We start from the raw sequence: 25,563 nt of genomic DNA, 5'->3' as shown, positions 1-25,563 counted from the left end.
CCAGGAAGACCTATCGCCTCAGAGATAGATTCCATTTTGGAATACCTGTCAATTTATGCTGATGTATTTTTTCACCCTTTGTATGTGAGATGAAGTCTTTTATGCAAGACACGACAGCAATGATAAAGATCCTTGCCATTCTCACTGTGGAAGAAAACGGCCTTCATTACAACTCAGGCGTTAAGGGTTTAACGCTGCCGTCGGCGCCGTTAACCCTTAACGCCTGATTACAAGTGTCACTTTGCGGGTTGGTGTTTGTTTGCTTTTAGCAGGCGTTAAAAATCCAACCCGCAAAGGGACTTTGGAGCTAATTATTTACGGTGCCGTAATTAGCGCCTTCCCCATTCCCATTATGCCCTATGGGGGAAAAAATGGGAATGGGGAAGGGCAAATGGTGAATGGGGAATTACCGCCCCACTCACCTTGGAATGGGGCGGTAATTCCACCATCCACCATGGCGGAATCGTAACCTTAGCGGCATGGACCATGGTGCTAATAGCACCATGGTCCTCCGCCAAGGTTGTAATGAGGGCCAATTGCATTGTGATCACTCTTGATGTAGAGTTGTTATACACAAGTATACCACAGAAAGAATGTATGGAAGAAATGCGATTATATCTGGAAAAAAGAGCGAACTGTGAAGTACCGACCAATTTCATATTAGAGCCCTGACAGAGAATTTTGTCATGTAAGAGGAAAAATATTATAAACAGTGTCACGCTACCTGCATGGGCACTACTTTTGCACCCGATTTAGCTAACCTATATATGGACAATCTAGAGGCAAAATCAGTTTACAATGTTAATAACAACCTGAACGCACACCTCAGATGTTGGCATAATTCCATTGATGATGTGTTTCTGATACGGAACGGATCCCCAAAATCTCTGGATGATTTTTTAATATGGCTCAAAGATCAGGACAAGTTAATTAAGTTTGCAATGCACAGTGACATGCAGTGAAATGCAGAGAATGCCCATCCTGGATCTGGAGATTTATAAAAGCAAGCACAATAGAATAGGCACAACCCTATTTAAAAAACCTATGATAAAAACACTGTTACAGCAGTAACAGTACAGCAGTTTTCATCCACTACGTCTAAGGGAGAATCTTCCCTTCAGTCAGTTTCTCAGAGTCCAATGAAATTGTAGCACTCTATGGGACTTTGACATATATAGTAAAAACCTAAGCAGTCAGTTATTACAACAAGGCTATCCCTCACAATAAGTGCCTAGAGCATGGAAGGGGGCTTGGAACACTAATAGGCATGTGTGCCTCTATAAAACAAGAAAGACAAAAAGAAGAAAGGATGACATGTGTGACAACGTTCACTCCGCTGAGCCATTACATAACGAAAACCATCCTTCAGAATTGGGATATGTTAAGAACAGATACTTCTCGTACCTTTTGAAAGCAAACCTAGGTTTGCTTTCAAAAGGAGAACAACAAGATCAATTGGTCCATACATATGAGGAGCCCCAGAGGAAACCTGTAGCATGAACCACTCTCTGGACTCTACCACCAGTGGTGGGATACTTTAGGTGTGGCAAATGTTCTGTCTGCATACTACTAGAGACATGAATGAAATCAATCTGTATGATCTGCATTGGAAATCTAACACCTTTACTAATTACCATACTTTATGGCAGTATGTGCCCATGTGGCCTTATTTATATCGGCAAGTCCAAAAGAGTAATACGACAGTGCGTGTATGAAAACAGGTCATGCATTAAGAACATGGTGACAGATAAACCAATGGTAGCCCATTTTAAGGACAAATAGCACAGACATACCAACATGTTTTGGTTTGTCATCCACATAGTAAAAAACCCACCCTGTGGTGGTAATTGGGATTTGATGTTGAGGAAACTGGAACGGAAATAGATCCATCATTTGAATTCAGTTAATAAAGGTTTAAATTCCTCCATTGAATGGAATTTGTTTCTACATTAAAACCCCTAGTATTCCCCTTCAGTCTCATCATCTTATATATGGTCCTACACTGTACCCACACCCAAGGGTAACATGCTGGGATGCACAAGATGATAACCGACTAACATGGATGCCCATCCTCCCCCATCATCTTTCCAACCGAGTCTGGTACACATGGGAAAAACATAACACTGACATTGTGACCGTTTTAACAACCTTAAAGACCATAATCAGGTACACATTTTGTTCCCCAATGATAATAATAATAGAGTTGAATATGGCATAAGCAATGCTAAGCGTTCCTAAAGAATAACAAGGAACATTTTTTTCCATGTAGTTGCAACATAAATAACCAACAATGAATACCTCTGAATAACAGGAGTGAAATATTTAGTGGCCCAATACACGATAGAAGATATCTAAGGTATCTAGGTAGCTGCAACAAATACAGGATATACGGCATCCCGTTCTGATCAGTTTTCAGATTGTTTTTAACAATATTGCTTTCTTTTTTCGTAGTTTTATTTGTTGAATACCTCCAAATGGTTTTTGGAAGGTGAAAGTAGATTACATTTTCGCTGTGCTATATGTCCTGAAGAAAGCTCAGACAGATGTTGTCAATACAAACTGAAACAACAAAAAGTTTACCTTTGAGCTGGAACCACTAATATGTTCACCAGTACTGTGTTACTGGTTACTAACTTGACTGTTTGTCCTGTACATACACGTACAGTCTGTACAAGATCAACACCCAGAGTATGGGATGTGTTACTAAATTGATTGTCATGTGTTGCTGAATATTAATGATGAATATATTTATTTTTAACATTTAGTTTTAACTAATCATATTGACTACTGATCACATTGACAGGGGATTCGATACTCTGTCTATATGACATTTCCTAGAGGAGGAGAAATGACACTAGTATTACTCCAACAAGAGTCCCAATTCATCTTTGATTTTAAGACACAAAGCCCTGGCGAGCACAACACTGATGAAGAACGGTATACTTTCTTGGGAATTTGATAGGTTCTGATGAATCAGCTCTTGATTGACCCTCCACCTTTTTCTCAGTGTTTGTCATCTTGATGAGGTTATTATAATGTTTTTCTTTATGATGTGCATAATGTGATATTGTGACATTATTGATTGTTGACAACAGGAAAAAAAATGCTGATTCTTTCTCATGATTATTATTGTTTGGAAGATGAATTGGTGTATATGTTATTCATTCTTGTTTTCTTTTTCTGTGTCTTCTCGCATTTATGGTGTCCCCCTTTCTTGCAGTAGGTTTCATTATTGTGAGTTTGTGGGATATAACCATGTATTCTGATTAAGGTAATTTAATTGTACTTGTACAGCGTTGTATATTGAGGACATGTCAGGCATCTCTACATGTTTGCTCAATTTATATTCTTACAATGTTAGTCACACCTTGAGCTAGATGTAGCTACCATTTGATGCATTGAGATGACATGTTTGTATGAGTAAGAACGTTCAAGGTTTTTAAAAACAGTGTGCTCTTGTTTATAGATGCTTCATGTTTTGGGTGCTGCTAATGCACTATGCACTTTATTTGAGTCCGACGCATTTTAATCTTGGCAACTATTATTATTATATCTTAAGTTATATAATCTTTATATTGAATGATTAATATGCTAGTCATGAACTATGCACTTTATTTCAAGTTGACATCAGACTTATCAATGTCTCTTGATCACTACTTATTCATGAGTGATCTTTAATCCCATGTGAATTGATAATGCGGTAGATGTGGTGACATGAAGATCACTGTATTGTTATGCCTATATATCTTCTAACATCAGATTGATTGTTACTTTGTATCTTTAATCTTTTTAACATCTTGTTGCACCATGCATTTTAACATAACACGAATCAGGGATATATATATATATATATATATTCAGTGAAAAAACTTTGTTAAAGGAACGTTATGGTTAAGTTGCGCTACTAAAAACCTATGAAATTCAGTGAAAAAAACTTTGTTAAAGGGACGTTATGGTTAAGTTGCGCTACTAAAAACCTATGAAATTCAGTGAAAAAACTTTGTTAAAGGGACGTTATGGTTCCAGGTAAAACCGAAAAACCCTTGAAATTCGCCAGTTATGGTAAGCTAAGCAACCATAACTCGCGCCACCACCGTGCACTGCTAAGACTAACACCCAGGACCTCAAAGATGACATCACAAATGTCATTGATGACATCACTGATGTGTCATACATAAAATAAATTACACGTGTCCTGAAGAACACTATATCTGTCCTTACTGTTCGCTACCAAGTTTAAACTGTTCTAAGAACACACGCGGTGTCCTGAAATATTCGTTTCACGTGTGACGCACTTTTAATTACTTCAGAACCCGAACAGTGTCCGTAGGACATCAATGCGCATGCGCTAACCAATCTACGTGCACTTGGTGTCCTGCGGACAGGCGCTTCCTTCGCAGACTAGTTCGCAAACAGATCATATGACCGCGCCCACGCTCATCATGTGTCCTGAAATGCAGACACTGTTCGTGTCCCCGAACAATTTAAAAGTACATTTTCAGTTAATCCATAATATTTTTCAATAAAATCTCACCATGCCACAAGTCCCACATAACAATCTTGAGTTTCTATATACCTTTTGAAACTTTCCGATCCTTTTTTTGTGTTCGATCTGTCCGCGCACAGTGCGCATGTCCGCGGACCGCGCACAAGCACCCCTATAAAAGACCACGCCCAAGAGCTTATTCCCATTGTGTTTCTGGCTATTCTTCAGAACACAGTGATTTTTGCTGCCACCTGCAGACTACACCATCATCGACATGGCATCCTTGGCTGCTGAACTGCCACTTGGTGCTGCACCTGCTTCAGCACCACCACCACCCCCTCCACCACCACCACCTCCCCAAGGGCCTGAAGAGGGGAACAGGACTGAGGATGCGGAGGAGGAAGAAGAGGATGATGAGAATGAGGTAGAGGAAATCCCTACTACCCGCACTAGGCGTGAGTCTTGGTGGTGGCGGTTATTTACCATTCATGGGAATGGTCCTAAGGCTCGTGCGAACCATGTTACCTGCAATGAGTGCAAAATGATACTCAGTCGCGGGAAGCACGGTAACTACAGCTTTGGGACCACTACTATGAAGCGACACCTGAGGTCATTTCACTCTGGGGCTATTCGCAGGGTTGTACCTTGCGAAGAACGTAGCAGGTTGATTTCCTCTACTTCATCCTCTGTTTCTGATCCTGTCACCACAAGGACCACCTCTGTGGGACAGCGTCTTCCTCAAGCTGCCTCACAGGCCATACAGAATGCTGATGACCCTTACCTTTCGAGGGTCACAGTTGTATGTATGTACTGTGACACAGTACTCTGCAGGGGGGAGCGACTTCGGAGTGCTTTTGTGCACGAGAAGACCTGCCCACTACCCAAATAAAACCCACTCTACATCTTCCTCTCTCAGCTCGCCCTTTCTTATCCCTGTGGTTGGTGTCCCCCCCTTTACCCTCCTTTACCCTCCTCTCCTAGTGTGTCGTGTCTGAAAAACCAAAAAAAAAATACAAAATTACAAAAATCAAAATCGCTGTTGTAATTCCAAAAAAGGTCGCAATGCATTTTGTACATTTCTCAGAAAAATCTGATTGCCAGCATAAGTAAGATGGACTCCATCTCTGCGAAGAATGTATGTACTACAAAACAAAAAAATAAAGAAGAACAAAGCCACATTTGTCTCTGCGCAATCCGTGAAAATATCACTTGAGAATTAGGAAACATGTCCATAACCTTCCTCAGTCCTTCTTTCATAGCAAATTGCAAAAAAATTCCAGTCACATGCCCTAAACTTTTCCCTCCACAATGAATTACAATTATGTCTGGATGTTGCTCTTTCTCCAAAGTAGCACAGAGAGGTAGCAAATCCAACCACTTCATTCCACGTACTCCATGCCAGTGTACTTCCACATGTGGGAATCCAAGATCTACAGCTACTCCACAGCTTTCTGCATGCACCTTCAACCAATGTATCCACGAATCTCCTAAAATCCAAACAATCTGTTTTCTGAAACACACAGCCATAGCTATCTTTTGTTCTATCAGCAAAAAGAGTATCTCAGAAAATCTCTCCTGGCACAACACACCCACCAAACTTTCCTGACCAATCCCTTTCAGTGCTTATTCTCATTTGCATGACTTCTGAACCCAAAAATCCCCAGATGTAACTCCCGATGTCCGGGAACTACCGCCATGTCTGCGGACATATCGGAACATGAACAGCCCTTCTACTATTTCCACTACACTCTGTCTGCCATTCCCTCATTGGATGTACCTCAAAAATCACATGACCATGCACCAATCACATTCAAGACCTCTACATCTAACTGCATCATCATAGATCAGCACTGCAAATGTACTCTGAATCTCTCTGAGTACAAGTGTCATATCATTGGCAAGCAGCATCTACCACAAATACTGTACAAGTCTTCAAGATTTCTACTTGCAGCTCCATGCATGTCCATATGCATGAACACAAACTTCAGGTATGCATATTTTCTGTATAGTAGATGACATAGCTCTCAACCATTTTTGTTTTACAGGCGGGTGAAATCACCCAATTTTGTTTTTGGCGGGTGAGACGCCCATTGGAATGAATGGGCGTGCAGGAGGCTTGGCGGGTGAGTCTGCCCTTTACAAGGCGTGTGACACCCGCCAAAAGCGTGTGAGCTGAGAGCTATGGTAGATGAACACATTTTCAAACAGACTTTTACCTTGTAAAATCTGTAAAATGAATTTACTGCACTTTTTTCAATTTCCTAAAATCAACTATCACTTATACACCTTTATACTTTTTACTTTCTTTATACACACACACTCAAATCATGTTAAACTAACATTTTTTAAATGAAATATATAGACTACATATATTCAAACAAAATTGCATGCAAACACAATCTATGTTTAAACCTTTATAAAAATACTTATACAATTTTTTTATTTTTATTTATTTATTTACTTAATTACTTTAAATTAGACATGACATGGAGGCGCTATTACCTAGAACAGTTTACTTACAGAAATAGTGGTATTCACTAATATATTATAAATTTCACAAGACATAGTAAAGATATTTTATTTTTGCTACAGTCATTCAATACAATTTGTTCATTAAGAACATATCATATGTACTGAACTGATGCAATCTATCTTATGTAAATAAATTAGTTTAATGGTTTTACAGAAGGCACTGAGGATTTCAATTAAAAAAAATCAATATCTAAATTAAAAACAGTGCTATATACAAACAAAGTTACTAATTTGAAGCTTTTACAGTTGCAGTGAAGACCAGTTTCCTGAAAAGAAGCAGCCGAATTCGAAGAAGAAAGATAAACTAAGAAGTTACCTGTTAATTTAAAAAAAAAAGTAAGTAAAATATCACCATAATATTTATATTATTAATCAAATATACTATAACATTAATACCAGCTATTTTGGTTTCTTAAAATAGAGATTTTGTACCATTTTGTCCAAAAATGTCCATGTCGTAAACAGCGATTTACAACCAGAATGGCCCACAAATTTCTATTTTTGGACACACAAATTAGCCAACTGAACCAATACAATTTTCATATTATAGAACAAACAACTGTTTTAATTGTATACATTAGATTTACTATTTGTACTTTTCCACACCACTAGCTTACTTTTTTTTTTGTCATCTGAACCCCAGTTTAGTGACACATAAATTCAAGAATACCTATCCCTACTAGTTTTAGTTCCCAATGCACAATCACACACCATTACATACATCTTTATCATCTTACTCAAACACTCATGCACACAGCACACATACATTCCAGAACACCCCAACCCATATCTTCTTTATTTTTTTCAACAGACCCTAAAGAATGCCTACCAAAAGACAACTCCGTAGAAAGCAACGCAAAATTAGAGCAAATGAAAATAAAGGTGTCCAACATAAGCATCCATCTCTAGCAGAATGTGTAAAAAAAGTTGAAACAAAACAGCTAATACAATCATTTAGTGAAACACAAGACGTTTCAAGTACAAAAACATCGCTTCCTCTATCAAAATGTAAAACAAACCAAAAAACAATTAACAGAAAATCAGCTATCAGTACAGATAAAACTACTTCTTCAAATTTTAACATAGTGCAAAGTAAGCATACCAAGAAAAGTATTTTAGCCAAAATATACCGTCACAAAGTCCTTCAAAATCTTATAAAAACAGGAGAGAAATCAGGTTCAAAGCTTAAAACCTATCGTAGGAAATTAATCTTAGAAGCATTGATGGACAGTGCAATTCTTCTCAAAAGAAATGTATTTATTTTACTGTTAAACAAAATGAAACCACTAACAAAACTAATAACTAAATTACAAAAAAGACTTCTCAATAAGCGAAATGTCAACAGAAAGAACTTCTTAAGTATCTGCGGAGGTGAATGGAATCACACTACGAGCACAGAACCATATTTTAATGAAGAAGCGTACAAACAAAAGCAAAAGAAAACAATTTCCATAAATAGTAGTGGTCGAGGTTATGAAAAAGTGAATAATACCATAATGGAACAAGAAGTACTCCTTACAAAAATATGCCCTGAAAACTTAGAATGACCCCTCCATTCAACTGAATCAGAACGTCTAGTGTACAAATGGCCATGCACGTCAATGTGTAACATTCCCAAACAATGTTTCAAATCTTTACACCAATTCCTCAATAAATATGTAAAAAGCAAAGACAAAATCAAAATTAAATTACTGCAAAATATAGATACCTGTCCAGTGCATAAGTACACAGGACTACAAGGACATTCATTGGCCTGCATTACAGGATCTACTTGTAAAACCACTTTCCATGATATCAAAAAGATATCAACACATCATTCAACTAGAAGAAATCTAGTCTATAAACTGTACTATGCTAAAAGTCCTGCTTTAGCACTAGCAAAGTTAAATAACATCCTTCTACATGGTACAGCAAAAGACCTACTTGAAGAAATCCACTATATCCATAAAAAAATATTTTGGAAGTGAAAGCCATTTACAGAATGAAATAGCTTTAAACCAATTAAGCAACAATTCTACACATGGCAACCTTTTGCTAAACACATACAAAAAAGAAATACTAAAATTTAAAAGTACATCAGCTGAAGTACCAAACCATGTATGTGTATGTTGCCGTAGAATTTTTTATAAAAGTAACACAAAAACTGTGGACCTATCATACAAAATAGAAGACAATGAAGATTCTAAATGGTTTGAACTAGCTCTCTACCTTCTAGCAGAAAACAAATATGAAATAACTGAGCCCTTAATACTTTGCAGTTATTGCACTACAAAACTTGACAACAACCAAACTCCTTCACGTTCTATCACAAATAATTTGGAATTATACCCAGTACCAAAACCACTACAACAACTTAATTTATATGAGAGCATCATAATTCAAACAGTACACCCATTTCAAGCAATAATACGCCTTCAACCAAAAACAGCAAAATTACCTCCCTCTGAATTGGTAAAAGGCATTCGTGGAAAAGTAGTTTATTTACCATTAAATCTAAAAGAAAATGTGCATACTCTAGGAGTGCAACGTCCAATGCAGCAATCTTTAATTATATTAGTAAATGGAGTACCTACAAAAGACAAAAAAATATGGCAACAGCTGGTAGATTTATATAAAGTTAGACAAGCCTTCCAATATCTTAAGGAGAATAATGAATATTACAAAGAAATTAATATTGAAGAAAACTTGAAAGATACAACTGAAATAATTCAAGAAACAGAAGAAGCTGGTCAATTTGAGCTACTAGATCCTGCTACAATATCAAATACTTTAGACCATTATACAATTCCTCTTTTGCACTGTAATGACACCGTACAAGATGTACTAGAAACTTACCAAATGTGTCAAACAAAAGGATCGCCAATCAGTATATGGGAAAAAAGTATAGAAGCACATGCTTTTCCTCTACTCTTTCCTACTGGCAAAGGAGGAAGGTATGATGATAGACCTATTCAAATATCAGCTTCATAATACCGCTCATTACGGATGTATTCTGAAGATCCCAGATTTAGACAAAATGTGGAATACATATTCCACCTACTCTTTGAAAGTGAACTAGCAACTTTATGTTACGGAGTTGCACACATATTAAAATCAGGATCACACTTTCAAAATATGACAGCTACACAATTATTAGAGAAAGTGCAACAAAAGGATGAGGTTTTACAATCAAATATTACAAATCTATTAGCAAATATGCGTGGTACTAAAGAGTACTGGTTTCGACGTCATGGAGATGTACGTTGTATGATCAGAAACCTTGGCCCACCCACTTGGTTTGTTACATTAAGTTGTGCAGAATATGCATGGGAAGATTTACATGATTTCCTACGCATATCAAATAAAAACAAAACAAACATAGATATTCTAACACCTGGAGAACTTTGTTCTTTGGATCCTGTTAATGTTTCAAGATATTTTCACCATCGCTTCATTGCTATGCTACATTTTATTTGTAATAAAACTGTTCCTCCCCTTGGAGAAGTGCAACACTTCTTTTGGAGAAAAGAATACCAAGCCAGAGGAGCACCACATATCCACATGCTTTTATGGATTAAAGATGCTCCTAAATTTGGTCAAGACAGTGATGCCACTATTTTACAGTTTATTGAAAAATATGTCACTTGTGAAATTCCATCAGAAGCCACAAATAGTGATCTTCGTGCACAAATTTTACAATTTCAAAGACACAAATGTGGAAAATATTGTTGTCGCAAATACAAAAACAAAGGCAAATACTACACCAAATGCCGATTTGGTTTCCCCGTAGACCAGTTACAAATACAGGTCAAGTAAACAACCTCATGTCTTCAGTTAGACATACTGTTAAAGGAAAGTCACCTAAAAATACATATTACATAAAAATAAAAGAAGAAGAAAAATATATCAATGATTATAATGCAATCATTGCCCACTTATGGAATGCAAACATAGATGTGCAGTACATTGCAGACAATTCTACTGCAGTTGCACGATATGTCACAGCATACTTAACTAAAGCAGAAAAGACAGAGCTCCAAGACCTCTGGAATGACCTGTCATTAGATAAAACAGTATCTCAGAAATTATACAGCTTGGGCATAAAAATGCTCACCCATAGAGAATGTGGAATTATGAAGCAGCTGATTGTTTAACTGGTACTTCAATGTATGGTAAATCTGAAAATATAGTATGGCTAAGTCTTGGTCCAGCTAAATCTAGAAAAAGAGTTCTAAAATCATATGAAGATATAGAAACAATAGCAAAACATGATCCCAACAGCCAAGACATTTTAAAAAACAATTTATTAGACACATACTACCCAAACAGAAGTAATACTTTGGAAAACATGTGTCTATACCAAATAGCCCAAAACTACACATACAAAAATAATATGAAACCCGATGAAAAAAAAAGTAAATATAGAGTGACAGACTGTGAAGGCAGCTTAGTTAAACTCACTAAACCAAATTTAATTAATCATATCAAATTGTCATTGAAGACTCCTCAACATAAAGAAGTATATTACATGTCCCTGCTACAACTCTTCAAACCATGGAGAAAAGAAGAACAATTACTAGATAACTATGACTCATATGAGGATGCTTTCAAAGCAAATGAAAGCACTATAACTGATGTAAACTTTACACAGTAAAAAACAATGTTGCACAATGAACAGCAACATGAAGAAGAACTCCAAGCCCAACTAGATAAGGATACTCCTGACAGTAGTCAACCTTCTGTAACAGGAAGCCAAGAACCACTGGGAGAACCACTAATAACAAATGAGGCAGAATTAGCTATGATAGAAGTAGAAAACACCATGGCCCTCATTACGACCCTGGCGGAAAGTGACTGACCGGACCGCCACAGCGTAAATAGCGTTTCCGCCATTGCACGAAGGAGCAAAGTGCGGCCCATTCCGACCCATCGGGCACGAGCACCACGCCATGGCGGAAGTGCAAAGTCCGCGATGGCGGAAATGACCCCAAAACGGCCCACACCGCCGCTGTACGGCGCCCTAGGTGCAATACCGCCACCCCTCTTAGCGGTCACCGCAGTGTGCGCCTACCAGAAAGTACGGTGACAGGAAATATACGGAAACGGAAGTTAAAACATGGGCCCGGAACGGGAAACATCCCGCCGTACACCTATAAAACCACTAAAACCACACAACCACTAAAATCACTACCCTGAAACACACCCCAACCCGTCATCCACCCTAGCGAAACCAAGAAAAATGGGAAAAGTAGCGAAGAAAGCGTGCGACCGCAAGCGGCAGGTCCACTTCTCCCGTGAGGAACTCACCGTGCTAACAGAGACCCTCCAGGAGAATGCTGCCGTCGTCTTCTCCACGCAAATGACCAGAACGGCACTTGCAAACAAGAAGGCCATATGGGCTCTGGTGGCACAGCGGGTAAGTGCGGTGGGGACCGCACCCCGCACCCCACAGCAATGCCGCAAGCGATGGGACGACCTGCGGATACGCGTCCGCCGCATACTCTCTGCCAACCGCAACATTGCCACAGCCACTGGGGGAGGCCCTGAATCACCCATCAAGTTGACCCCCTGGGAAGAAATCTGTGCCTCCACCATCGGAATGGAGAGCATAGAGGGAGTCGGAGGGATGGAGAAAGGAGTGCAGACATCCGAAGATTCAGGTAGGTGGGCCAAATAAAACAATGCCAAATCCACACAGTCCATCCATGTGAAGTACCATGCGTCCACATAGTGCAACAGAAACACATGTCCAGGAGAACGTCCACACACATCGGCCTGATAGCGCACGTTAAAACCCACAATAAATACATAAATAATTAAAAACCCCTAAAACACGCACTACACGTGCAGCATGCACACCCTAACTGCAGGCTGCCAAACAACTGCACCCTCACTCCACACACAAATGAAAGCACCTCCAAGGCCCCGACCCAAACCACCCTCAGGTACCACTCCAATGCATGTGATACAATGCCATTCCAATTCCCACAGACCCATCAATAACCCTCGCCCTCCTTTACTCCACCACAGGGTCCGATCCAAACGACGAGCTTCAGGACACCCCTACCAGCACACCTGCAAAGAGGGCCAAGACCAACGGCCAGAGACCCTCCACCTCAGCTGCACGCATCAAGACACGGCAGCAGCACAAATCAGGTGGCAGCACAGAGGAGGGAACATCAACAGGCACCCCAGCAGCCAGCATGCCCACACCACCACCACCACAGGTCCCCCCAATGGATGCCACAGAAGGCACTGCCTCTGGTGGCAGCAGCACCATAGGTGACACCCCATTGATGGCAGCATGCTCGGACACCGAAGACGGGGATGTCGAAGTCAGATCCATCCATGACCTGTCCCAATCCCCCTGTCTGTCCCATCCCGTACAACATGAGGATACCACGCAGGGGCACCCACAAGACGACGACTGGCCATCCCCCACAAGCCCTGTGGCAAGGCAACATGAGGACAACAGCCCCTCTGTGACACCCCCGCAAATGGCCATGGCCCAGCAGAGGCAACAGTCCCTCGACCAGTTAATCGTGCAACAGCAGCAAATGGCCACGCTCCTCAAGGACCATGCCGATGAATGTGGGGGCACTAAGGCAGACATAGAAACATCAACTGAGACACTTAGGGCAGAAATGGAGAGAGGTACAGAGACGCTAAGGGCACAAATGGAGAGTAGCACCGAGAGCCTGAGAGTCCAAATGGAGAGTAGCACCGAGAGCCTGAGAGTCCAAATGGAGAGAAGCACCGAGAGCCTGAGGGGGGAACTGCATGCGACGTCCAAAGACGTATGTGCCGAACTTGCCGCAGTGCGCCGTGTGCTCACTGAGCTCTCGCAAACCCTTAGGGACATGCATGGACGTGAGCAGGCAGACACATCATCCGTTGCAAGTTCCGTCCAGGGCAGCCCCCAACGTAGATCTGGGAGGAACCTGCGCTCCACAGGCAGGGGTGCCCCTGATACCCGCAGAGGGGGCTTGCAATAGCGACTGCCCACTGACAATGAGTATCTTTGGACACTGGTGTTCGGGGGGAGGTAGGAGGGTGGAGGGGGTGTGTTGGGCTCACTTGGGTGGCGGGTCGATAGGGTGTTCAACATGATATCACATATGCCATAAACAGTGCACGATCAACCAATGAGATGTGTGGACATTGATCTTTGTGTACTAGGCCATCATAGGCGTACAGTCCATATTGTGCATGTCCCAGACACACACAGTGCCACGAGTCCCGTGTCCATGTATCAGCCACCAGGCGTGAGTGCTAGAAGCATGCATCAATGAGATGCTGACGAATGTCACGGGCCTCCGGTGCCTCGCAGACTCCATGAGGTGCTGCCACATCCCCACCCTCATCATGACCATCATCAGGTGCTTGCAGTTCTGCGTCAGGGGGCATGGGCACATTTCTACGTACGCACATGTTGTGGAGCATGACACATGCCATGACCATCTTTGCAACCTTCTCATGGCGGTACAGGAGTGCCCCGCCAGACCTGCTGAGGCAGCGGAAACGAGTCTTCAGTAGGCCGAATGCCTGTTCAATGACTACACGGGTACGTGAGTGGGCATGGTTGTAGTCCTCCTCATGCTGGTCCCGTGGGTTCCGGACTGGTGTGAGGAGCCATCTCTTCAGTGGATATCCAGCATCACCTGTATGTGGACGAGAAACGCATGATGTGGAATGCCATTGCTACGTACGCACACCCCCCCCCCTTCCTGCCAGGTCATTGCCAAATCACATACCCCACATAATCATGCATGTAATGAGACTCACCGAGTAGCCAGGATCTGTTCCCTGCGTGTCGCTCCATGTAGCGTGGTATTGTAGAGTTCCTCAAGACCATAGAATCATGGGTTGATCCAGGGAATCGGGCACAACAATGTGTAATGATCCTGTTGGAGTCACACACCATTTGTACATTCAGGGAATGAAATTGTTTTCGGTTGCGGTACTGGGCCTCCATGGCATGTGGGACGACCAATTCAACATGGGTGCAGTCGATGGCACCAATGCAACCCGGTATGCCGGCAAGTGCATGGAATCCCACTTTTGTGTTGGTAATTTCCTGCTCCGAGCGTGGTAGAGAGATGTAGTCGTCTGCGTGCTGCAGGAGGGCATCGAGCACTTGCAATAGTGTCCGTGAGAACAGTGGCTGAGAAATGCCATGCAACTGTCCGACTGTGTGCTGGTAGGTGCCTGTGGCCAGGAAGTGGAGTACAGACACCACCTTCAGTAGGGGTGGGATGGCGGTTGGGCTATCTATCATGCTGACAAGGTCAGCCTGTGTCATGTCCACAATGGCGGCTATGGTGTCCCGGTCCAGACGGTAGAGGGTGTGGATCTGCTCATCAGTGAGGTTGAACAGATGTGCTCGGAGGCGTGGGATTGCGGGCTGCCTGCGTGGTGGTAGTGGCTGTGCTGGCAGCCCTTGCTGGCCCTGCCTTGGCCTCCTCCTCCTGCGTCTCCTCCGTGCGGCCGGTTGTAGTTGGTGTTCGTCTTCTTCTTGGAGTTGGAGTACTTGCAGTGCTATCAGGTCCCCCAGGGCCAACATCGCGAGTCCTGCCGGTAGCATTTCGGTGTGGTTGTGGGAGGAGACTGGGTGTGCAATTTATGTGTTTTCAGGCTGTATGGCCTCCACCTGTGGTGATTAATTCCACCTGTGCAAACTGCTCTCCCCTTTGGCCGGGCACGTCCCGCGCACAACGCTGCAATTCGGGGAATGGCATCTTGCTATTGCAATCATGTATTTGTACCCGATGGCCGTGTAAGATTTGTTGATATGTTCATTCTGCTGTGGTCCCATTGTTTCCCATACTATCTGTGCAGTCGCGAACAGACTTGTGAAGGGTCAGTGGAACGTAGTACTCGAGTAACGGTGGGCCCTCATGCATCACTGTACCGAGTTGCAACGACGGGCGGGGCGTCCCATTTGTGGGTGAAGGCAGTTGCCATTTTCACACACAGCCGCACTCGATGGAATAATTAGTGATTTCAAACGGCCACAGATGCCTTTTCGACGTGATGTTGCAAATGAGGAATTCGAAGGGCGGCGCTTGCGGTTTCCAGCTAGCGGCGAGGAGATGCCCACAGGTCTGACTGCAAATATAACGTTCTATTGTTCAATGTCCTTGAGACAGGGGCCATGGCGAGGAAGCAATGATTGATATGAATAGTTTGGGATGCGCAATAGCTACGTGGGCGATGAGGCCGGCCGTTCCCAAATACATGTTACTTCACGACACTGGAATTACGGGCTGGGGCACTGTGGATTTTGCAGGCTGCATAACGCACAGACTCAATGGATGTTTCTAATGTTATGTGAGTAATTATTCAGGCGTTTTGATCCCGGGATGAGGGAATGATGAATGGATGCATGGGCAGGTGATTTGATACAGAGTTTGCCATGTACAGGGCTTCTTGGGATCTATCCGCCTCCCCTACGCTATGTGATGCAGGGCTGCCATAGTGGGACCATCGTCTATCTGGCCTTGTTGAGCCCTCCCTGTCTCGACGCGCCCTCAGACACTTGTGTCCATGCACGTTAACATTCCCATCTGATGGATTCTGTTTTGACAGACGCATGCACAGGTACACTCGTTTGTGATGGTGTTTGCACCTCGATATAGATGGTTATGAGTCGCAAGTGGTTTTGGGGTGGTGATGATCCTTTGGAGTGGGCTAGCATGCATATGGCTGTGGATTTAGTGTGATCATTGAAGTGAGTTGTTCGAATGTAGTTCTGATGGCCATTCTGTTCTTTTTCTTTTCTTTTGGTTGACAGGTATCTCCTCCCCTTTTGCCACTGCCATCTGTATGCCACTCCTGCAGATGGGTTTTACTCCCGACACCTGCTGCTTCGTGTTAATCAGTGGAGCAGCATTACGATCTTATGGGACGATCGCCAATGGCCCACATGCCCTTACGCAGTACTGGTGGCTCGGAGCAACATTTCGGCCTTTCAGCTGGACTAGTGCCTCCCCATTGGGACGTCCCTGCGGTTCTGTGCGCTTCCATGTTGCCTTTTCGTACGTGAATGTGGCTCTGTGTACCATGAGGGAACAGGGCGTCACACAAGTAGTGGCTGGTCATTTCTTGCGGATGCAGCCCACAATGGTGAAAAGTGTTTTGGAGTTCATGGCCTGATGGCTGTATGGGCTTGGTGATTTTGATGTGCATTAAATTTCTATTCTGATTTGGCCCGTGTAGTGTTTTTCTTTGCAAGTGATGTGGCATATGCCTATTTGGGGGGCGATGTATTGTGAGGAGATCTGCATTGGGTTCCAGCTTCGGAGTTTAGTTGCGTGGTACTGTACTGGGCGCGTTTGCCTACGAAGCCCGTGAGGTCAGGGATGGGGGCTGCCAATATGACAGTTTGAATGTTGTCATGCTCAGGGGCGGGGGATTGGGTTTTGTGTGACAGATGCCGGTCAGCCAGGTGGACTGGTGGAATGATGTGATTCTCGGAATATTGCTGGTCACAGGTGCCTGTGTTTGCGTGCGTTTCTTGGTGGGGGACTGTGGTCATGTCCATTGGGATGGCTTCTGTATTCGTGCCATCTGTGCCCTGCAGCTCCCATTGGCCCCTGTTGTGTTTCTTTTGTTCGTTGGCATGCATGGGTGACTTGTACATTTCAATGGTTGCATTGTGACTTCATTGCACCTACGGGGAGTTGTACTTTGTGGGCAGGGAGCGGTGTACAGGCACTCAGTGGGGCCGTTTACGGTTGATTCGCGATGCCGTACTTCTCACCATGGCGGAATGGTACATTCCGCCATGCTTGATGGCGTTAGGTACATGTCCGCTAGGGTCGGAATTGGCGTACCCTTGCGCCATGGTGGTGTTTGCGGTTTGGCATGGCGCGCGCGCGCGTGCTTGGTGCAGTTAGCGTTGGCGTTCACTACGGTGTCGCTAATGGCTTCGTACTTTGCGGTGACGGGTCATAGTCGCACCGAGCGCTATTCGATGGCGGTATTGCATTTCCGCCATCGTTTTCCGAATTCCGCAAGGGTCGTAATGAGGGCCCATGTGTCAGTATGAAGATAAGGAAGACTTAACTATACTACAATCAAAACTAAACATTGAGCAAAGTAGCATTTTTCAAGAAGTAACAAAACAAATTGCACATGGTGTAAAACATGAAAATAAAGAATGTTCCTGCCATAATTATAAACCTATACTACTGTACGTCAGTGGTGAAGCTGGTTCTGGCAAAACATTCCTAATCAAAATCATTAGTAAGTTCCTTCAACAATTGACAAACAACAAACTGTCAGCTGTTGTCACTGCCCCCACAGGTTTAGCTGCCTACAACATAGGTGGTGTTACATTACACCGATTACTACTATTACCAGTAGAACACCAGAACAAATTAGACTATTACAAACTTTCTGCAGAAGCTGCAATGGAATTACGTAGAGTATTGAAACAAATGAAAATGCTACTAATAGATGAAGTGAGCATGGTCTCCAACCTGATGTTAGCTTTGATTCACCTCAGATTACAAGAAGTACTTAAAACAGACTATGAAGAGCTCTTTGCAGGAAAACACATTATTGTTTTTGGAGATCTGCTTCAATTAACACCAGTAAAAGGTGAACCTATTTTTAAAACATTAGGGCACAAACTCTGCCGTAAAACTGTTGGCAGCATTGGAAATGTCAACCTTTGGCAACATTTCCAATACAGAGAATTAACAGAAAACATGCGCCAATCTGCAGATCTAACTTATGCCAACATTTTAAAAATTTTGAGAGTTGGTATACTTTCTAAAGAAGCAGAAGCAACATTGAAAACCCGGCACATTAATGCACTTTATGGCGATAATGTATGTGCTACAGATGTTATGGAACAATTAGCCCACAAAAATGTCAATTGTATGGCCTTAATGCCAACTCTTGCAAGCTGTTTTAAATTCAATGAAATCATGCTAAGTAAAGAAATGCAACCAATAATGGAAATTAGCGCCACAGACAAACTAGATGTACATTGTATGACACTACCCATGTGTGACCAAGCCACAACAAGACTAAATAATTTAGAAAAATCAATCTCAAACACAGCAGGCTTAGAAAAGATGTTAAAATTATCCTTAAATTGCAGAGTAATGCTTAAACGTAACCTTGACGTGGACCAAGGACTAGTTAATGGAGCACTGGGTACAGTTGTTGGCTTTCAAACAACTTTTGGTTTTACTTTGAACCATAACGTCCCTTTAACAAAGTTTTTTCACTGAATTTCATAGGTTTTTAGTAGCGCAACTTAACCATAACGTCCCTTTAACAAAGTTTTTTTACTGAATTTCATTGGTTTTTAGTAGCGCAACTTAACCATAACGTCCCTTTAACAAAGTTTTTTCACTGAATTTCATAGTTTTTTAGTAGCACAACTTAACAATAATAACTTTGACTTTATGTACATATAATATGGAACATACTGAACCCTTTCTACTGAATTTGACGGTCCGCAGACATGTTTGGACAACAGTACCACCACCTAAAAACTCTGGGGAGGTATGTGTAATAGTTATATCATAACATATGAACATTTAACAAATTCACAAAGCAGCACACATACAAAGTATATGTAGTAATACTTAAAAAATGTTACCCATATATGTAACACACTAACCATTCATGTAAATACAATATGTTTTAAAATGGAATATACCAAAGAAGATAAAGTGGCTTCTACCATAATTACCTCACAGACGCTCCACAATCAACAGCAAGACCAGACGTATACACTACTGATTACATATCTCACCAGACATAGTAAGTGCACTTCTTTTTACTCATATATTTATAAACTTTCTATATTAGAAAAAAAAACATATTACTTTTTTGTTTGTTTTCTCACAGAAATGTGTAGTACTCTCGACTGGCTAGAGGAGCATTTCCTACGAGAGGAAATGTTCGAAAATAGACCACCTAATGGTACACACTTTACTATATAAACCAATTAATAAATATTATTTTTTATACATTTAACATATACATTTTTTTTATTACAGACCATACAAAAATTCCAAGCATTTCACAACAACAATCAGAGGATATCACTCTACAGCAGATTAATCAAAAAATGGACGACCTTATGCAAAATTTTATGGATTTGAAAAACTTTATGGAAAATTATGTGAAACCCCCAACAGCACACCATTGTCCAACCTGCACTTGTCCCCCCTCACCCTATCCCATGCAGTTAACCCCAAACCCTGTCTATGGACCAAAGCGTTTCAATGAGATTTCGTTCCCTTCTTCACCTGATCCCAGTTATCTAGAAATCCCTAATTCTCCTGTTTTTGTTTCCGTTTCTGCCCCACCTTCCCAGTCATAATTGTATGTATATATGAAATAAAGTTACTTTTCTTATATTGTGTTGTAATTACTTTCAGTTCCTTGTGATAAAACCAATTTAGGTGTCCACGGACACCGCGGTTGTTCGGAAATGTTCGTAAAGAAAAGAAAATGTAACTGTCCTGAGGACACTACATCTGTCCGTAATGTTCTCATGCAAGTTGAAAATGTTCTAAGAACACTCATAGTGTCCTGAAATGTTCGTAAATAAACGAAAATGGAGGTGTCCTTAAGAACACTATGCCTATTCGTAGTGTTCGATAGCAAGCAGAAACTGTTCTAAGAACACTCGTGGTGTCCTGAATTGTTCGTAAATAAATGAAAATGGAGGTGTGCTTGAAACGCTATGTCTGTCCGTATTGTTAGCAAATAAATTAAACTGTGCTAAGAACAAACGGCTGTCCGTAACTGTTCAATTTACATGTGACGCACTTTTAATTAGTTCAGGACCCGAACACTGTCCGCAGAACATCAACACGCATGCGCAAAACAATGTCCGTACATTGGGTGTCCTGCGGACGACCGCTACCTTAGCGAACATGCTCAAAAAACAATCATGTGACCGGGCCCACGCTCATCTCGTGCTCTAAAAGCGGACACTGTTCGTGTCCCCGACCAGTTTAAAAGTACATTTCAAAGTAATCCACAATATTTCTCATTAAAAAATGACCATACCACAAATCCCACATACTAATCCTAACTTTCCACATAGTTTTTGTGACTTTTTGAACCTTTTTTGATGTTCGATCTGTCTTGCGGACGGCGCGCATGTCCGCGACCCGCGCACAAGCACCCAGATATAAGACCACGCCCTAGAGCGCATTCTCATTGTGTTTCTGACTATTCCACAGAGCACACTGCATTTTGCTGCATACTTTGCAGATTTTGAGATTTCCATCTCCAAGCCTATGACATCCATGGCTCGACTATTACCACATGGTGCTACATCTGCCTCAGCACTACCCCCACCCCCTCCACCACCACCATTTCCCAAAGGGCCTGAAGAGGGGAACAGGAGTGAGGATACAGAGGAGGAAGAAGAGGATGACGAGAATGAGGTAGAGGAAATCCCTACTACCCGCCGTCGGCGTGAATCTTGGGTGTGGCGGTTGTTTACCGTTCATGGAAACGGTCCTACGTCTCATGCGAACCGTGTCACCTGTAATGATTGCAAAATGGTACTCAGTCGTGGGAAGCATGGTTCGTATAGCTTTGGGACCACTACCATGAAACGACACCTGCGCTCATTCCACACTGGGGCCATTCGCAAGGTTGTACCTTGCGAGAAGCGTAGTAGGTTGATTGCCTCTACTTCATCCTCCGTTCCTGATCCTGTCATCACAAGGAACACCTCTGTGGGACAGCGTCTTCCTCAAGCTGCCTCACAGGCCATACAGAATTCTGATGACCCTTACCTTTCGAGGGTCACAGTTGTATGTGTGTACTGTGACACAGAACTCTGCAGGGGGGAGCGACTTTGGAGTGCTTTTGAGACGATCGTCTCAGAGCACCAGAAGACCTGCTCACTACCCAAATAAAACCCACTCTACATCTTCCTCTCTCAGCTCGCCCTTTCTTATCCCTTTGGTTGGTGTCCCCCTCCCTTTATCCTCCTTTCCCTCCTCTCCTAGTGTGTTGTGTATAAAAAAGAACAAAAAAAATACAAAATAACAAAAATCAAAAAAAAAAAATAAGGCTCTTTTCAGAGCCGCCTTTCACAGTTAAAAAATAGAAGTGAAGATACATAAAGCATAGCCATTTCCATTTCGTGAAAGTCCGCGGACGGTCCGCGAACAGAAAAACAATTGCATTGCTACCCTATTGAAACCAATGCATTTTTCTCTAACAGGAAGTGGTGGCTCTGAAAAGAGCCTTTGGGAGGTGTTTGAATGTAAAACATTTTAACGACGTAAGACGTACTTCAAAACGAATGCTGTATTTCTAAAAAAGGTTGCAATGCATTTTGTACATTTCTCAGAAAAATCTGATTGCCAGCTTAAGTAAGATGGACTCCATCTTTGCGAAAAATGTATGTACTACGAAACAAAATATTTTCATTGTTAAAAGAGGACATGCCAAAATCTCTTAGGAAGGCACAAACAGCCTTATTAACATTACGCCTTGCTTTCTCCATTTGTGGACCACATGAGAAAGAACGAAGCCACACTTGTCTCTGCACAATCCGTGAAAAAATTATTTTAGAGTTTGGAAACATGTCCATTATCTTCTGAAGTCCTTCTTTCATTGCAAATTGCAAAGAAATTCCAGACACATGTCCTAAACTGTTCCCTCCACAATGAATTACAATTATGTCTGGATGTTCCTCTATCTTCAAAGTTGCACAGAGAGGTAGCAAGTCCAACCACTTCATTCCACGCACTCCATGGCAGTGCACTTCCACATGTGGGAATCCAAGATCTATAGATACTCCACAGCTTTCTGCATGCACCTTCAACCAATGAATCCACGAGTCTCCCAAAATCCATACAATCTGTGTTTTGAAACACTCAGCCATAGCTATCTGTTCTTCTCACTTTGCAAAAACAATATCTGAGAAAACCTCTCCTAGCACAACACACTTACTAAACTTTACTGACCAATCCCTTGCTTCATCCAATCTCATTTCCATACCTCCCCTCCCCAAATTCCCCGGATGTAACACGCGGTGTCCTAGAACTAACGCCATGTCCGTGACAGTATCGTAACATGTACAGCCTTTCTACCATTTCGATTTCACTCTCTGTGCCATTCCCTCATTGGATGTAGCTAAGCAATCACATAACCATCCACCAATCAAATCCAATAACTCTACATGTAACTGCATCATCATAGAGCAGCACTACAAATGTACGGTGTATCTCTCGGAGTACAAGTCTCATACCATTGACAACCACGATCTACGAGAAATACTATACAAATCTCCAATATTTCTACTTGCAGCTTGGTCCATATCCATATACATGAACAGAAAGTACAGGTATGCATATTTTCTACACAGTACATGAACACATTTTCTAACCGACTTTTACCTTCTATAATCTGAAAAATGAATGGACGATCATTGTTTCATTGTCCTGAAATGACCTGTCACTTACAAACTTTTATATCGTTTAATTTCTTCATACACACGCACATATGTAAATATTATTAAACTAACATTTTTGAAATAAAATATATACACGACATATAATCACACAAAATAACATACACACTCTATGATCAAATCTCAAACAATAATATTTGTACAAACACATAATTGGTTTTAATTTTTTTCGTTTATATAAGTACTTACATACATTTATATAGGACAAGCAGACTATGACATTCACTCACTGTTACATGCAAAAGCAGGCTATGACACATAGCTCTCAACTCACACGCTTTTGGCGGGTGTCACCAGCCTTGTAAAGGACTGACTCACCCGCCATGCCTCCTGCACGCCCATTCATTCCAATGGGCGTCTCACCCGCCAAAAACAAAATCAGGTGATTTCACCCGCCTTTGCGACACACATGGTTGAGCTATGATGACAATGGCTCACTATTACGTGGAAAAGCTTAGTTACAAGAATAGTGGTATACGTTGGTAGATTATGAATTCCACAAACCATAGTAAAGATATTTTCTTTCCTACTCTTAGTCATAATATAGTTTTAATGGTTTTCCGGAAGGCGCTGAGCATTTCAATTTTAAAAAATCTATGTCTAAAATGAAAACAATGCTATATAGCAACCAAATTACTAATTTCTTTCTTTTACAATTGCAGTGAAGCCCATTCTCCTGAATAGAAGAAGCCAATTTTGATTTACAAAGAACAACTAAGAAGCAAACTACTCATTTTTGAAAAAAAAGTAAGTAGATTGTTACCATAATAATTGATTTATAACTCACACGCACTGTACGGTGTATTCATGGTATTTCTGTGCCTAAAAATAGAGATTCTGCACCATTCTGACCAAAAATCCTCCCCCCGTCTTAAACAGTGATCTCCTGTCAGAATGGCCCTCAAATTCCTATTTTTCGGCACACAAATTACCCAACTCAGCCGCTAGAATGTAGATATTGTAGAACAAACAACTGTTTTAATTGTATAGCTTTACCTATATTATTTATTCTTCTCCACACCACCGGCTTACTTTTTTCTGTCACCTGAACCCCAGTTTAGTAACACATTAATTGAAGAATACCCATACCTAGTAGTTCAAATTCCCAATTCACAATCACACACCATTACATACATCTTTATCATCTTACTCAAACAATCATGCACACAACACACATGCATTGCAGAAAACCCCAACCCATACCTTCTGTATTTTTTTCAACAGACGCTAAAGAATGCCCACCAAAAAGCAACTCCGTAGAAAGGGACGCAGAAGTAGAGCAAATGAAAAGAAAAGTCTCCAACATAAACACCCATCTATAGCAGAATTTGTAAAAAACGTTGAAACACAACAGCTTATACAGTCATGTTGTGAAACAGAAGAAGTTTCTAGTGCAAAAACTTTGCCTCCTCTATCACAAAGTAAAACGACCCAAAAAACTATTAACAGAAAATCAACTATCACTACAAATAAAACGTCTTCTATAAATCTTGATGTTGTACAAAGTAAGAAAACTATATTAGCCAAAATGTTCCGTCACAAAGTCCTTCAAAATCTGATAAAAACAGGAGAGAAACCAGGTCCAACACTTCAAACCTATCGTAGGAAAGTAATCTTAGAAGCGTTGATAGACACTGCAATTCTTCTCAAAAGAAACTTATTTATTGTTGTGTTAAACAGAATTAAACCACTAACAAAACTAATAACTACATTTCAAAAAAGACTTCTCAATAAACAAAATGTGAACAGAAATAAATTCTTAAATATCTGTGGAGGTGAATGGAGTCACACTACAAGCACAGAACCATACTTTAATGAAGAAGCGTACAAACAAAAGCAAACAAATACAATTGCTATACATAGCAATGGTCGAGGTTATGAAAAAGTTAATAATACCACAATGGAACAAGAAGTACTCCTTACAAAAATATGCCCTGAAAACTTAGATTTACCCCTCCATTCGACTGAATCAGAAAATCTAATTTACACATGGCCATGCACGTCAATGTGTAACATTCCCAAAAAAATGTTCAAATCTTTACGCCTATTCCTCAATCAATATGTGAAAAGCAAAGACAAAATCAAAATTAAAATA

Source organism: Ambystoma mexicanum, chromosome 6q (genome assembly GCF_040938575.1).
Source record: "Ambystoma mexicanum isolate Mex_15411 chromosome 6q, UKY_AmexF1_1, whole genome shotgun sequence".
In the NCBI taxonomy this organism is placed as follows: domain Eukaryota; kingdom Metazoa; phylum Chordata; class Amphibia; order Caudata; family Ambystomatidae; genus Ambystoma; species Ambystoma mexicanum.
The sequence above is the reverse complement of the archived record's forward strand: the minus strand, read 5'-3'. Positions refer to the sequence as shown.